The following is a 14971-nucleotide window of genomic DNA, read 5'->3' on the forward strand; positions in this document are numbered from 1 at the left end:
CGATGTTCCTCCAACACAGCGCAGCCTTGGTCTACTGTGGGATATCAAACGGGACACCTTCACTTTCCAAGTGTCACCCTAGACAAACCCTTTACCAAACGAGCAGTCCTATCTGTCATAAATAGCATCTATGATCCTCTCGGGTTTGTAGCACCCATCACTATTCAAGGCAAGATACTGTTAAGACAGCTTACGGCCGAGAACACGGATTGGGACACCCCGCTCCCAACTCAGAAACAGCAAAGGTGGGAGGCGTGGAAGAAGTCTCTGAAGTTCTTAGAGCAACTCCAAGTCCCACGTTGTTATTCTCCAAGATCACCTTTGACTGCAATCAGAAGAGAAGTCCATATTTTCTCTGACGCATCTACAGAAGCCATAGCCGCAGTAGCTTATCTGATGACCTTAGGAGCTAACAAGGTACACTGTGGTTTCATCCTGGGTAAAGCCAAATTAACTCCAAAGCCTGCACACTCTGTACCCAGACTCGAGCTTTGCGCTGCGGTATTGGCAGTAGAAATTGCTGAAGTTGTACGAGACGAAATGGACATTACAATTGATTCCTTTACCTTCTACACTGACAGCAGGGTGGTACTCGGGTACATACACAACCAAACAAAGCAGTTCTATACATATGTGAGCAACAGAGTAGAGCGCATCAGAAGTTTTTCTACCCCTGAGCAGTGGCATCACATCTCCACCGATTTAAACCCAGCCGACCGAGGTACAAGACTCGCAGCTGCTTCTAAGCTTGGTGACAACATGTGGTTGACGCCTCCCAGTCTCCTGTACGAAGATTTCTGTGCGAACAACACCAAAAATGCTTATGAGCTGGTGGAACCAGAATCTGACAAGGAGATAAGACAAACTATCTCTGCTCACTATACTTCAATGACATCTAGGCAAGGTTTGAAGTTTCATCGTTTTGAACGCTTTTCAAGCTGGTCCTCCGTTGTACGAACTGTAGCTCGTCTCATTCACATTGCTTGCTGTTTTACAAAGGACAAGCCCTCAGGGTGCCATGGTTGGCACGTGTGTAAGAGTCGTCTTACTGCCGACGACATAGACCATGCTGAACAAGTTATCATCAGGTGTGTGCAACAAGAAGAATATTCACATGAGATTGGCAGTCTAACCAAGGGAGTCAGCGTGTCCAAAAACAGCACTCTACTCGACTTGAATCCAGTAGTCAATCATCTCAAGTTTCTAAGAGTGGGTGGACGTTTAAGTAAATCAGACCTATACGATAAGGAGCAGAACCCTATCATCATTCCAGGTCGACATCACGTCACTACTCTGTTGATTCGGCACTATCACGAACGAGTACAGCACCAAGGCAGACATCTTACTGAAGGTGCCATCAGGTCTGCTGGCTTGTGGATCATGGGAATGAAGAGGTGCGTCTCTTCAGTTCTCCATAGATGTGTCAAGTGTCGAAGGTTACGAGGAAAACACCACCAACAACAAATGGCGAACCTCCCAGCAGATCGACTGAGCATGGACCAACCGTTTTCATATGTTGGTGTAGACGTCTTCGGGCCATGGTCGGTTGTTACCAGGAAAACCCGTGGAGGAGCCGCGAACAGTAAGCGATGGGCTGTCCTATTCACCTGTCTCAGTATCCGTGCAGTTCACATCGAGGTTATTGAATCCATGGATACCTCCAGCTTCATCAATGCCCTAAGAAGATTCTTTTCCATCCGGGGACCTGCCAAGCAACTCCGGTCCGACTGCGGCACAAACTTTGTAGGAGCCTGCAAGGAACTGCAGTTTGACAACTTCTTGTCCGACAATGGATGCACTTGGGTATTTAACCCTCCACACTCTTCACACATGGGTGGATCTTGGGAACGCATGATTGGTGTTGCACGAAGAATCCTTGACTCCATGTTGCTGGACCATAAACTTCCCCTTACTCATGAAGTTCTGGTCACTTTCCTCGCAGAAGTGTCAGCCATAATAAATGCTAGACCTTTGGTTCCAGTATCATCCGACCCCGATGCTCCAACGATACTTACTCCAGCTACACTCCTTACACAGAAGATTGGAGCCGCTACAGTCCCACCTGGGAATTTCGATAACAAGGACATTTACAAACGTCAGTGGAGACAAGTTCAACACCTGGCTAATGTGTTTTGGCATCGCTGGAAGACCGAATATTTGCACTTGCTTCAAAACCGTCACAAATGGCAGACGCCCAGTCCCAATCTCCAAGAAGGAGACCTTGTTCTCTTAAAGGATAAAGAGGCTCATCGTAATGACTGGCCAATGGGACTTATTACCAAGGTCTTACCCAGTGAGGACGGAAAGACTCGTAAGGTAGAAGTTAAGGTGACAAAAGGGGGCTCTACCCGAACCTTCTTCCGCCCGGTCACTGAACTCGTGCTGCTTCTACGAAAGGAGGACATCACATGAACTGAACATGCTCCCGGACGTTGCTCACGGCGGGGAGCATTCCTCCTCCTTCCCCAGTTTTATTGAATATTGACATTTTCCATTGGATTGAACTGTTAACATTTCCATTGGATTCTGGGTTGGTGGAAGAGTTGGCATGTTTGTGGCTTCCCCAATCTGAAGATGGGTTTAATGTACTTGGACTTATCTTTCGGTTTGATCTACGGGTCGACAACAACGAGTTTGGACTTTAAAATCTTTGATGTTTATTATTGCATGCATGTTTTCTTCCTCTTGTTTTTTCAGGTTCGAACGACTTCGAAGAATTACGGACATCGTGAAATCCAAGGATTTCAGATGGGGAGTGTCATGTCTCACGACTTGGGAAATCATTCAATGTTTGCATTGCTTGTGTTCTATCCTTCTTTCTAGGCAGAAGTTTGCTTTTCCCTGTATTTTGTCCCAACTCTCTCACTGTAGTCCTGTGATGTATGTTTGTTCACGCCCTTATTCTCCATTTTGTCATCATTCCTCCATCTGTATGCATCCTACTACATGTCCTCTGTTGAATATTCCTTTTTACCTGCTACTTTCATCATAATACAAGAATTTCAGTTAAAGCAATCCTCTTTTCCTGGAGTCTTCTTACATGAGATCGTGGCTGAGTTAAGCTGTCTGATTAATCGGTATGAACGTGAGTACAGGTCAATACGGAAGCGCCCAAAGGAAAAGGTCTATCCAGGCACCACTGCGTTCTACATACCCATGAGTCAGAATATGGTCTACCTGTTCCAATGTACCTACCCGATTGGTTATATTGGAAAAACTAAATGTGAATTTCGGAAGAGAGTGGGGGAGCATATAGGGGACTTCAGGAATGCTAAGGATACCTCCATCTCTAGACATGTGAGAGATGTGCAAAGTGGAGCCCTTGATTGCTTCCACTTTTTGGTTATAGAGGTGGTTACCCCACCAAGAAGAGGAGGCGATTGGGATAGGTTAATTGTACAAAAAAAACTAGGTGGATCTATCGTATGAACAGTATATATCCGAATGGTCTCAATGAACAGCTACAATACAATTGTTTCTTATGAAATTACCCCTGAAATACCCCCCTTTTTTATTGGACCACTTTTTTCTTCTTTGATTGGCACCTTTGAGGAAGACTCGCTATAGAGGCCCATTGACCTGGATAAGTTATGGCCTTAACCAAATCTAATTATTGCATCAGAAAAGAATTGACTCCTTGAGATATTTATTTTTTTTTAGATCAGTGGGTTATTACCTTACCTTTAATTTCCCCTCCTGATATGGGTCGCTATTTATAAAGTAATGAACTATGAATCTATTGTTCAGAAATTGATATTTATTTGATCCTTAGTAAAAATAAAGCTACTCTCTGCAGCGGTATGCAAATATATAAAAATACATTAGACGCAGCTACTGGGTAAAAAAGTTTAATAGAAGCGGCGAATCTGGCAACTAGACGCACACACGATCTGCGCATGCGCAAGGTGAAACGCACTTGCATGCCAAATTATAGGAAGTAGTACCCGAGATCTCCTGGAAGTGTATGCCTTTTGAAGTCTCAAATGGAGGGGCAGAAGTGAGGTTTGAGCATGGCCGATACTGACTCCATGACTCGCTCGGATGGGTATTATTCCCATGCTGTTAATAGCCATCTCTCTGACACGATAAGATAAGTTTTTTAATCTCAGTATGTCCTCCTGATGAACTGCAAGACGGGGAAACGCGTTGAGTGTACGCATACTGAATGATATGGCAGTAGTGGCTGGACTGATGGAAATGTGCAATAAGGTGTACGCACACTGAATACTATGGTACTGGTAGCTGGAAATGTGCTATATTGATGTGTTAATTAATGACGATGCACAAGAGCACTTTGGAGCCATATACTATGTGATTTAATGCTGGTTCCTAAAGCCACATCTTGAATAATTTTTTTGTGTGTTGGGATCGTGTGCAATACCATATACGCCTATATGATCTCTCTTTTTTGTGGAGTACGGACTATTTGGTATGTACCTAATATGATTATACTATTGGATTTGGTCCCTTATTGACAGGGTTACATTTTCTCTGCCTGTCTCCTCATAAACCTTATTGAAGGGGTTTCTTTTTTGTCTGTTCCCTTGTGAAAAAAAAGGGTGTATTTATTACTATAAGGTGGGGTGCCATTCTGAATTTGTTAAAAGGACCCTCAAGTCTATATTTGTACAACTCAAAATATAAAATATAAATGGATATGGAAATAATCTAAAATCTCCCAGCAACTGCCTTATCTGATATAGTACATGTACCATATGATATATCAGAATTGGGGCAAGATATGAATTGATCATATGGTACCTTACTTTTTTGATCCCTTGCACCCTAATATCTTATTAGGGTTTTCTAGGGAGAGGGAGGGATAGCCACCGACGAGCGGTGGCGCCACTGTGCAGGTTCTAGGGTGCCAACCTCCGCAGGTAGGTAGGGAGATATCAGTGTAACAATAGGGTGAATTTTCTTCCCCTCCCCTCTCTAATTGCAGACAAAAATAGGTTGTGTTTTGTGTTTTGTCTTGTGAGTCAATTTTGGCCAATGTTTTTACGAAAAGATTGTTTTTTCCTGAATATAATATTAAAAGTTATGCTTTATTTGATAATTGAAAAAATTAGTACATTTCAGTGAGAGGAATATGATCCTGGCTGCAGCATTCAAGACAGATTAGAGAGGGGCGAGTTTGGTAAGAGGGAGACCAGTTAGTAGAGACTTATAATAGTCCAGACGTGAATGAATAAGAGAAACAGTTACAGTTTTTGCAAAGTCGAAAGGAAGAAAGGGTCGAATTCTGGAAATGTTTTTGAGGTGCAGATGACAAGAGTGAGCCAGTGATCGGATATGGGGGTGAATGAAAGCTCTGAATCAAGTATGACCCCAAGACAGCAGGCATGTTGCTGGGGAGTAAAGGTGGAACCAACCACGGAAATGGCAATGTCGGGCATAGGTACATTAGTAGAGGGAGGAAACACAAGGAGTTCAGTTTTTGACAGGTTCAGTTTCAGATAGAGGGAGGACATGATGTTAGAGACAGCGGTAAGACAATCACTGGGGTTATCTAAAAAAGCAGGCATGATATCAGGAGAAGTGTATAATTGGGTGTCATCAGCATAGAGATGGTACTGGAAACCAAATCTACTGATTGCTTGACCAATAGGGGCAGCATACAATAGACCCCTGAAAGCTTTTGTGGCGGAGAATGGCACAGGAAGGTGAGCTCTTGAATCAAGCCCTTATTTCTGGCCCCGCTCACCTCCCTGCCCCTTCTCCTTACCCCCTTTTCATGCCTTGGGTCGGGGGGTCGCTGTGCTCCCCCGGGGCACTGGCTGCCTCTGCCTCAACCGGCCTCTCCATGTACCACTAACCAAGCTACACAATGAAGACAAAGGAGATCTCCAAATAGGCCAGGCACAAAGTTGTTGAGAAATGCCAGGTCAAGGAGGCCATTAATCGGAGGCAGCTTAGAGACCAAAGGTAACCCTGGAGGAGCTGCACAGTTCCCAAGCAGAGACTGGAGTATCTGTCCGTGAGACCATGCACTCCATAGAGGTTGCCTTTATGGAAGAGTGGACAGAAAAAAAGCCTTTACTTGCACACAAAAATTGTAAGGCTCATTTTGAGTTTGCTAAAAGACATGTGGGAGACTCTTCAAATGTATGGAGGAAGATGCTGTGGTCACATGAGACCAAAATTTAAATTTTGGCCACCAAGGTAAACCCTATGTCTGGTGCCAAACCAACACAGTTCATCACTCCAAGAACACCATCCCCATAGTGAAACATGGTGGTGGTGGTGGCAGAATCATGTTATGTGGATGTTTTCAGGCAGCAGAAACAGGGAAAATGGTCCAAATCGATGGGAAAATGAATAGTGTGGAATACAGGGAAATTCTTGAGCAAAGTCGGTTTCAGTCTATCAGGGATTTGAGACTGGTACAGAGGTTCACCTTCCAGCAAGACAATCACCCAAAGCATCCTACTAAAGCAACACTCAAGTGGTTTAAGTTTAAATGTGTAAATGTTTTGGAGTTGCCTAGTCAAAGCCCAAACCTTAATCCAATTGAGAATATGTGGTCAGGCTTGAAGATTGCTCTTCACCAAAGGAAGCCATCTAACTTGAAGAAGATGCAGCAGTTTTGCCTTGAGGAATTGTCAAAATTCCCAGTGGCAAGATGTATAAATAGAGACTTATCTAAAGTGACTTGCAGCTGTAATTTATAAGGAACCTGTCACCCCCCCACCCCCCCAACCCCAGGCGTTTTTAACTAAAAGAGCCACCTTGTGCAGCAATAATGCTGCATTCTGACAAGGTGGCTCTTTTAGTTCTGGGTGCTGTAACTGCCAAAATAATCAGTTTTGTAATTTGTCCTAAGTACCTTTTCTTCAGTCAAGGAGGCAGGCCTTTCCCCCCTGCTGCAGACGCCACACAGCCGTCACTCAAATCTTCTTGGCGCCGGGCGCCGCCTCCTCACCGCTGTTTTGAAATCAGCCAGCGCCTGCGCTCTTTTGTCATGCCTTGGGCAGGCGCAGTGAGCGCTGCCCGTCTGTCCTCATATGCAGTCTAACTGACTGCGCCTGTGCGGACGCCCTGCCTGTGAATCCCAGCCCCGCAATGTGAATAAATCAGAAGACACTGCAGGGCTGGAATTCACAGGCAGGGCGGCCGCACAGGCGCAGTCAGCTAGACTGCATATGAGGACAGACGGGCAGCGCTCACTGCGCCTGCTCAAGGCAGGAGAAAAGAGCGCAGGCGCTGGCTCATTTCAAAACAGCGGTGACGAGGCGGCGCCCGGAGCCAAGAAGACATGAGTGACGGCTGTGTGGCGTCTGCAGCAGGGGGGGAAAGGCCTGCCTCCTTGACTGAAGAAAAGGTATTTAGGACAAATTACAAAACTGATTATTTCGGCAGTTACAGCACCCAGAACTAAAAGAGCCACCTTGTCAGAATGCAGCTTTACTGCTGCACAAGGTGGCTCTTTTAGTTAAAAACGCCTGGGGGGGTGACAGGTTCCCTTTAAATCATAATTGGGGCGAATAGTTATGCACACTGCAGTTTTCAGTTATTTTGTCCTATTTGTTGTTTGCTTCACAATAAAAAGAAAAACAAATGTTCACAGTTGTAGGCATGCATTTTACATGAACTGATGCAAACCCTCAAAAAAAGTGAAATTCCAGGTTGTGAGGTAGCCAAACACCAAAAATGCCAAGGAGGGTGAATACTTTTGCCAGCCACTGTATGCCCTAGAAGAAGCAACAGAAGAGGTGAAACCTGTGTCTGGCAGAAAGTTGAACATGCTATTGTTTTTATTCCAATATTCACATTCTTATCTGTAACACTGGCTGAAGAGCCCGGGCATAATAACTAACTGTGGCTAGTTATAGCAAATTATAATGATCCCAAGAGAAATTGCACTAATTGCAGTAAAGCGTATCATATACACAACCTACTTCTTCTGCAGCACCATACTTTTCTCCTTTAGACTTCGTATTTGGTCAATATTTTTACATCAGTATTTGTAAGCTAAAACTTGGAGTAAAACAATCAGCGGAAAAGTATATTGGAAACACGCTCACCACTTCTGTATTTTTCTCCCACTCATGGTTTTGGCTTATAAATGCTGAGGTAAAATACTAACCAAATACTGAACGTGTGAATGCGGCCTTATACACAGCCTCCACCTGCAAAGTCGCACTCTTCTCTATAGACAGCCTCATACTGCAGCATCACCTCACTTCTCTCATTTTCCCATCACGACTCTCATCTTTCCCCTCACTTCTCTCATTTTCCCCTCACGACTCTCATTTTCCCCCTCACACCTCTCATTTTCCCCATTCACTCCTCTTTTTTCCCCCTCACACCTGTCATTTTGACCTCTCACCTGTCATTTTCCCCTCACTCCACTATTTTCCCCTCACTTCTCTCATGTTCCCCTCACTACTCTCATTTTCACCTCACTCCTCTCTTCCCCTCACATTTGCACAGCAACTTACTGTTATGAGCACAGTGGTGTAAATCCATGAGGCTCCTCCCGACACGATGGAGCTAGATATTGCCTGTGCTTGCCGCGCACTCTTAGGCCGGCGTCACACTGGCATGTTTTACGGACGTATGAGAGGCGCAGAAAATACGAATTGCATACGGTACCATGATTCTCTATGGCCCTGCTCCTATCTGCCGTATTTTACTGATCCGTATTATACGGTCTTGTATGGCCGTAGAAAATCGCAGCATGCTGCGTTTGTCAGCATATTGCGCAAAAAATCCACCAATGAAAGTCTATGTGGGCGAGAAAATTACGGATTACACATGGACCATGCGTGTGACTTGCGAGAAATACGCAGCGGTGTTCTATAGAAAAGCCGGCAATTCAGTGCGGTGTACAGTAAAATCACACTGACATAATAGAATAGAATAGGTAGAATAAATGTGTACACATAGAACAGGTATATATATATATACAGTTATATGAAAAAGTTTGGGCACCCCTATTAATCTTAAGCTTAATGTTTTATAATAATTGTTTTTTTTTGCAACAGCTATTTCAGTTTCATATATCTAGTAACTGTTGGACACAGTAATGTTTCTGCCTTGAAATGAGGTTTATTGTACTAACAGAAAATGTGCAATCTGCATTCAAACAAAATTTGACAGGTGCATAAGTATGGGCACCTCACCAGAAAAGTGACATTAATATTTAGTAGATTCTCCTTTTGCAAAAATAACAGCCTCTAGTTGCTTCCTGTAGCTTTTAATGAGTTCCTGGATCCTGGATGAAGGTATTTTTGACCATTCCTCTTTACAAAACAATTCCAGTTCAGTTAAGTTTGATGGTCACCGAGCATGGACAGCCCTCTTCAAATGATACCACAGATGTTCAATGATATTCAGGTCTGGGGACTGGGATGGCCATTCCAGAACAGTGTAATTGTTCCTCTGCATGAATGCCTGAGTAGATTTGGAGCAGTGTTTTGGATCATTGTCTTGCTGAAAGATCCATCCCCTGCGTAACTTCAACTTTGTCACTGATTCATGAACATTATTGTCAAGAATCTGCTGATACTGAGAGGAATCCATGCGTCCCTCAATTTTAACAAGATTCCCGGTGTCGGCAATGGCCACACAGCCCCAAAGCATGATGGAACCTCCACCAAATTTTACTGTGGGTAGCAAGTGTTTTTCTTGGAATGCTGTGCTTTTTTGCCACCATGCATAACACCTTTTTGTATGACCAAACAACTCAATCTTGGTTTGATCAGTCCACAGGACCTTCTTCCAAAAAGAAATTGGCTTCTCCAAATGTGCTTTTGCATAACTCAGCTGACTCTGTTTGTGGCGTGCTTGCAGAAACGGCTTTCACATCACTCTCCCATACAGCTTCTCCTTGTGCAAAGTGCGTTGTATAGTTGACCGATGCACAGTGACACCATCTGCAGCAAGTTGATGCTGCAGCTCTCTGGAGGTGGTCTGAGGATTGTCCTTGACTGATCTCACCATTCTTCTTCTCTGCCTTTCTGAAGTTTTTCTTGGCCTGCCACTTCTGGCCTTAACAAGAACTGTACCTGTGTTCTTCCATTTCCTTACTATGTTCCTCACAGTGGAAATTGACAGGTTAAATCTCTTAGTCAGCTTTTTGTATCCTTCCCCTGAACAACTATGTTGAATAATCTTTGTTTTCAGATCATTTGACAGTTGTTTTGAGGAGCCTATAATGCCACTCTTCAGAGGAGATTCAAACAGGAGAACAACTTGCAAGTGGCCACTTTAAGTAGCTTTTCTCATGATTGCATACACCTGGCTATGAAGTTCAAAGCTCAATGAGGTTACAAAACCAAAAAAAGTGCTTTAGTAAGTCAGTAAAAAGTAGGTAGGAGTATTTAAAACAAGAAAATGATAAGGGTGCCCATACTTATGCACCTGTCAAATTTTGTTTGAATGCAGATTGCACATTTTCTGTTAGTACAATAAACCTCATTTCAAGGCAGAAACATTACTGTGTCCAACAGTTATTAGATATGTGAAACTGAAATAGCTGTTGCAAAAAAATCAATTTGTATAAAACATTAAGCTTAAGATTAATAGGGGTGCCCAAACTTTTTCATATAACTGTATATATATATATATATATATATATATATATATATATATATATATATATATATATTTAATTCAGCGCGAGATAGCATAAAAGCCGGTAATTCAATTGCCGGCTTTTGCTCTCTCCTTTATATGAGACATGGTTTACATACAGTAAACCATCTCATATCCCTTTTTTATTACATGTTCCTCTTTAGTAATGTAACAAGTGTCTGTGTGTAAAATTTTTAAGCTCTAGCTATTAAATTAAAGGGTTAAAAATTGGCGTGGGCTCCCGAGCAATTTTCTCCGCCAGAGTGGGAAAGCCAGTGACTGAGGGCAGATATTAATAGCCTAGGGAGGTACCATGGTTATAGGACCCCCCCTGGCTAAAAACATCTGCCCCCAGCCACCCCAGAAAAGGCACATCTGGAAGATGCGCCTATTCTGGCACTTAGCCTCTCTCTTCCCACTCCCGTGTAGCTGTGGGATATGGGGTAATGAAGGGTTAATGTCACCTTGCTATTGCAAGGTGACATTAAGCCAGGTTAATAATGGAGAGGCATCAATTATGACACCTATCCATTATTAATCCAATAGTATGAAATGGTTAATAAAACACACACACACATTATTAAAAAGTATTTTAATGAAATAAAGACACAGGGTGTTTTAATATTTTATTATACTCTCAATCCACCTGAAGACCCTTGTCACCTGAAATAAAGTTAAACAAAACAAACAACAATATTCCATACCTTCCGTCGATCAGTCTTGTCCCACGCTGTAAATCCATCTGAAGGGGTTACATCATTTTACACCCAGGAGCTCTGCTAATGCAGCTGTGCTCCTGTCTGTAAAATTTGGTGAATAAATGGAATGCAGGGGAATGTCCTATAGCTACCTCGAGTCGCGGTGATGCACCCTCTGCTAGATGAACTCATATGAACTCGACTGTGAGAACTTTTCTGAAAAGTTCCCAGGCTCGAGTTCATATGAGTTCATCCAGCAGAGGGCGCATCACCGCGACTCGAGGTAACTACAGGACAGTCCCCTGCATTCGATTCATTCACAAAGTTTTACAGACAGGAGCACAGCTGCATTAGCAGAGCTCCTGGGTGTAAAATGATTTAACCCCTTCAGATGGATTTACAGCGTGGGACAAGACTGATTGACGGAAAGTATGGAATATTGTTGTTTGTTTTGTTTAACTTTATTTCAGGTGACAAGGGTCTTCAGGAGGATTGAGAGCATAATAAAATATTAAAACACCCTGTGTCTTTATTTCATTAAAATCCTTTTTAATAATGTGTGTGTGTGTGTGTGTGTGTGTGTGTGTGTGTGTGTGTGTGTGTGTGTGTTTTATTAACCATTTCATACTATTGGATTAATAGATGTGCCTTTTCTGGGGTGGCTGGGGGCAGATGTTTTTAGCCGGGGGGGGTCCTATAACCATGGTACCTCCCTAGGCTATTAATATCTGCCCTCAGTCACTGGCTTTCCCACTCTGGCGGAGAAAATTGCTCGGGAGCCCACGCCAATTTTTTACGGGATTTAACCCTTTAATTTAATAGCTAGAGCTTAAAAATTTTACACACAGACACTTGTTACATTAGTAAAGAGGAATATGTAATAAAAAGAGGGATATGAGATGGTTTACTGTATGTAAACCATGTCTCATATCCTGTCGGGTTTGGGAAGGAGATAGCAAAAGCCGGCAATTGAATTACCGGCTTTTATGCTATCTTGCTCTGAATTAAATATAAATATATATATATATATATATATATATATATATATATATACACTCACCGGCCACTTTATTAGATACACCATGCTAGTAACGGGTTGGACCCCCTTTTGCCTTCAGAACTGCCTCAATTCTTCGTGGGATAGATTCAACAAGGTGCTGGAAGCATTCCTCAGAGATTTTGGTCCATATTGACATGATGGCATCACACAGTTGCCGCAGATTTGTCGGCTGCACATCCCAAATATGCTCCATACAAGGCAGGATGGATCCATGCTTTCATGTTGTTTACGCCAAATTCTGACCCTACCATCCGAATGTTGCAGCAGAAATCGAGACTCATCAGACCAAGCAACGTTTTTCCAATCTTCTACTGTCCAATTTCGATGAGCTTGTACAAATTGTAGCCTCAGTTTCCTGTTCTTAGCTGAAAGGAGTGGTACCCGGTGTGGTCTTCTGCTGCTGTAGCCCATCTGCCTCAAAGTTCGACGCACTGTGCGTTCAGAGATGCTCTTAGGCCTACCTTGGTTGTAACGGGTGGCGATTTGAGTCACTGTTGCCTTTCTATCAGCTCGAACCAGTCTGCCCATTCTCCTCTGACCTCTGGCATCAACAAGGCATTTCCGCCCACAGAACTGCCGCTCACTGAATTTTTTTTCTTTTTCGGACCATTCTCTGTAAACCCTAGAGATGGTTGTGCGTGAAAATCCCAGTAGATCAGCAGTTTCTGAAATACTCAGACCAGCCCTTCTGGCACCAACAACCATGCCACGTTCAAAGGCACTCAAATCACCTTTCTTCCCCATACTGATGCTCGGTTTGAACTGCAGGAGATTGTCTTGACCATGTCTACATGCCTAAATGCACTGAGTTGCCGCCATGTGATTGGCTGATTAGAAATTAAGTGTTAACAAGAAGTTGGACAGGTGTACCTAATAAAGTGGCCAGTGAGTGTATATATATATATATGTATATATGTCTCACTGACATATACAGTCATGGCCAAAAGTATTCACACCCCTGCAATTCTGTCAGATAATGCTCAGTTTCTTCCTGAAAATGATTGCAAACACAAATTTGTCTTAAGTGAAAAAACACAAAAGAGAATGAAGCAAAAAGCAAAACATTGATCATTTCACACAAAACTCCAAAAATGGGCCAGACAAAAGTATTGGCACTCTCAACCTAATACTTGGTTGCCCCATCTTTAGCCAAAATTACAGCGACCAACCGCTTCCGGTAACCATCAATGAGTTTCTTACAATGCTCTGCTGGAATTTTAGGCCATTCTTCTTTGGCAAACTAATCCAGGTCCTTGATATTTGAAGGGTGCCTTCTCCAAACTGCCATTTTTAGATCTCTCCACAGGTGTTCTATGGGATTCAGGTCTTGACTCATTGCTGGCCACCTTAGAAGTCTCCAGTGCTTTCTCTTAAACCATTTTCTAGTGCTTTTTGAAGTGTGTTTTGGGTCATTGTCCTGCTGGAAGACCCATGACCTCTGAGGGAGACCCAGCTTTCTCACACTGGGCCCTACATTATGCTGCAAAATTTGTTGGTAGTCTTCAGACTTCATAATGCCATGCACACGGTCAAGCAGTCCAGTGCCAGAGGCAGCAAAGCAACCCCAAAACATCAGGGAACATCCGCCATGTTTGACTTTAGGGACCGTGTTCTTTTCTTTAAATGCCTCTTTTTTTCTCCTGTAAACTCTATGTTGATGCCTTTTCCCAAAAAGCTCTACTATTGTCTCATCTGACCAGAGAACATTCTTCCAAAACGTTATAGGGTTTTTCAGGTAAGTTTTGGCAAACTCCAGCCTGGCTTTTTCATGTCTCGGGATAAGAAGTGGGGTCTTTCTGGGTCTCCTACCATACAGTCCCTTTTCATTCAGACGCTGGCGGATAGTAAGGGTTGACACTGTTGTACCCTCGGACTGCAGGGCAGCTTGAACTTGTTTGGATGTTAGTCGAGGTTCTTTATTCAACATCTGCACAATCTTGCGTTGAAATCTCTTGTCAATTTTTATTTTCCGTCCACATCTAGGGAGGTTAGCCACAGTGCCATGGGCTTTAAACTTCTTGATGACACTGCACACGGTAGACACAGGAACATTCAGGTCTTTGGAGATGGACTTGTAGCCTTGAGATTGCTCATGCTTCCTCACAATTTGGTTTCTCAAGTCCTCAGACAGTTCTTTGGTCTTCTTTCTTTTCTCCGTGCTCAATGTGGTACACACAAGGACACAGGACAGAGGTTGAGTCAACTTTAATCCATGTCACCTGGCTGCAAGTGTGATTTAGTTATTGCCAACACCTGTTAGGTGCCACAGGTAAGTTACAGGTGCTGTTAATTACACAAATTAGAGAAGCATCACATGATTTTTCGAACAGTGCCAATACTTTTGTCCACCCCCTTTTTATGTTTGGTGTAGAATTATATCCAATTTGGCATTCTTTTTGTGTTTTTTTCATTTAAGACAAATTAAATGAAGATAATAATACCAGAAAATTTGTGTTTGCAATCATTTTCAGGAAGAAACTGAGTATTATCTGACAGAATTGCAGGGGCGTGAATACTTTGGGCCATGACTGTGTGTATATATATATATATATATATATATATATATATATATATATATATATATATATATATATATATATATATAGACTGTATATATTAGGAATATTTTAGC

General features: G+C 42.9%; 1 protein-coding gene across 1 annotated transcript in view; it reads left to right on the plus strand.

Annotated features, from left to right (window-relative positions):
* TMPRSS9 (transmembrane serine protease 9) overlaps positions 1 to 14971 on the plus strand; it is a 346177-nt gene that overhangs the window by 246303 nt on the left and 84903 nt on the right. The window lies entirely within an intron of this gene.

This window comes from Ranitomeya variabilis, chromosome 1 (genome assembly GCF_051348905.1).
Source record: "Ranitomeya variabilis isolate aRanVar5 chromosome 1, aRanVar5.hap1, whole genome shotgun sequence".
NCBI classification, from domain to species: Eukaryota; Metazoa; Chordata; class Amphibia; order Anura; family Dendrobatidae; genus Ranitomeya; species Ranitomeya variabilis.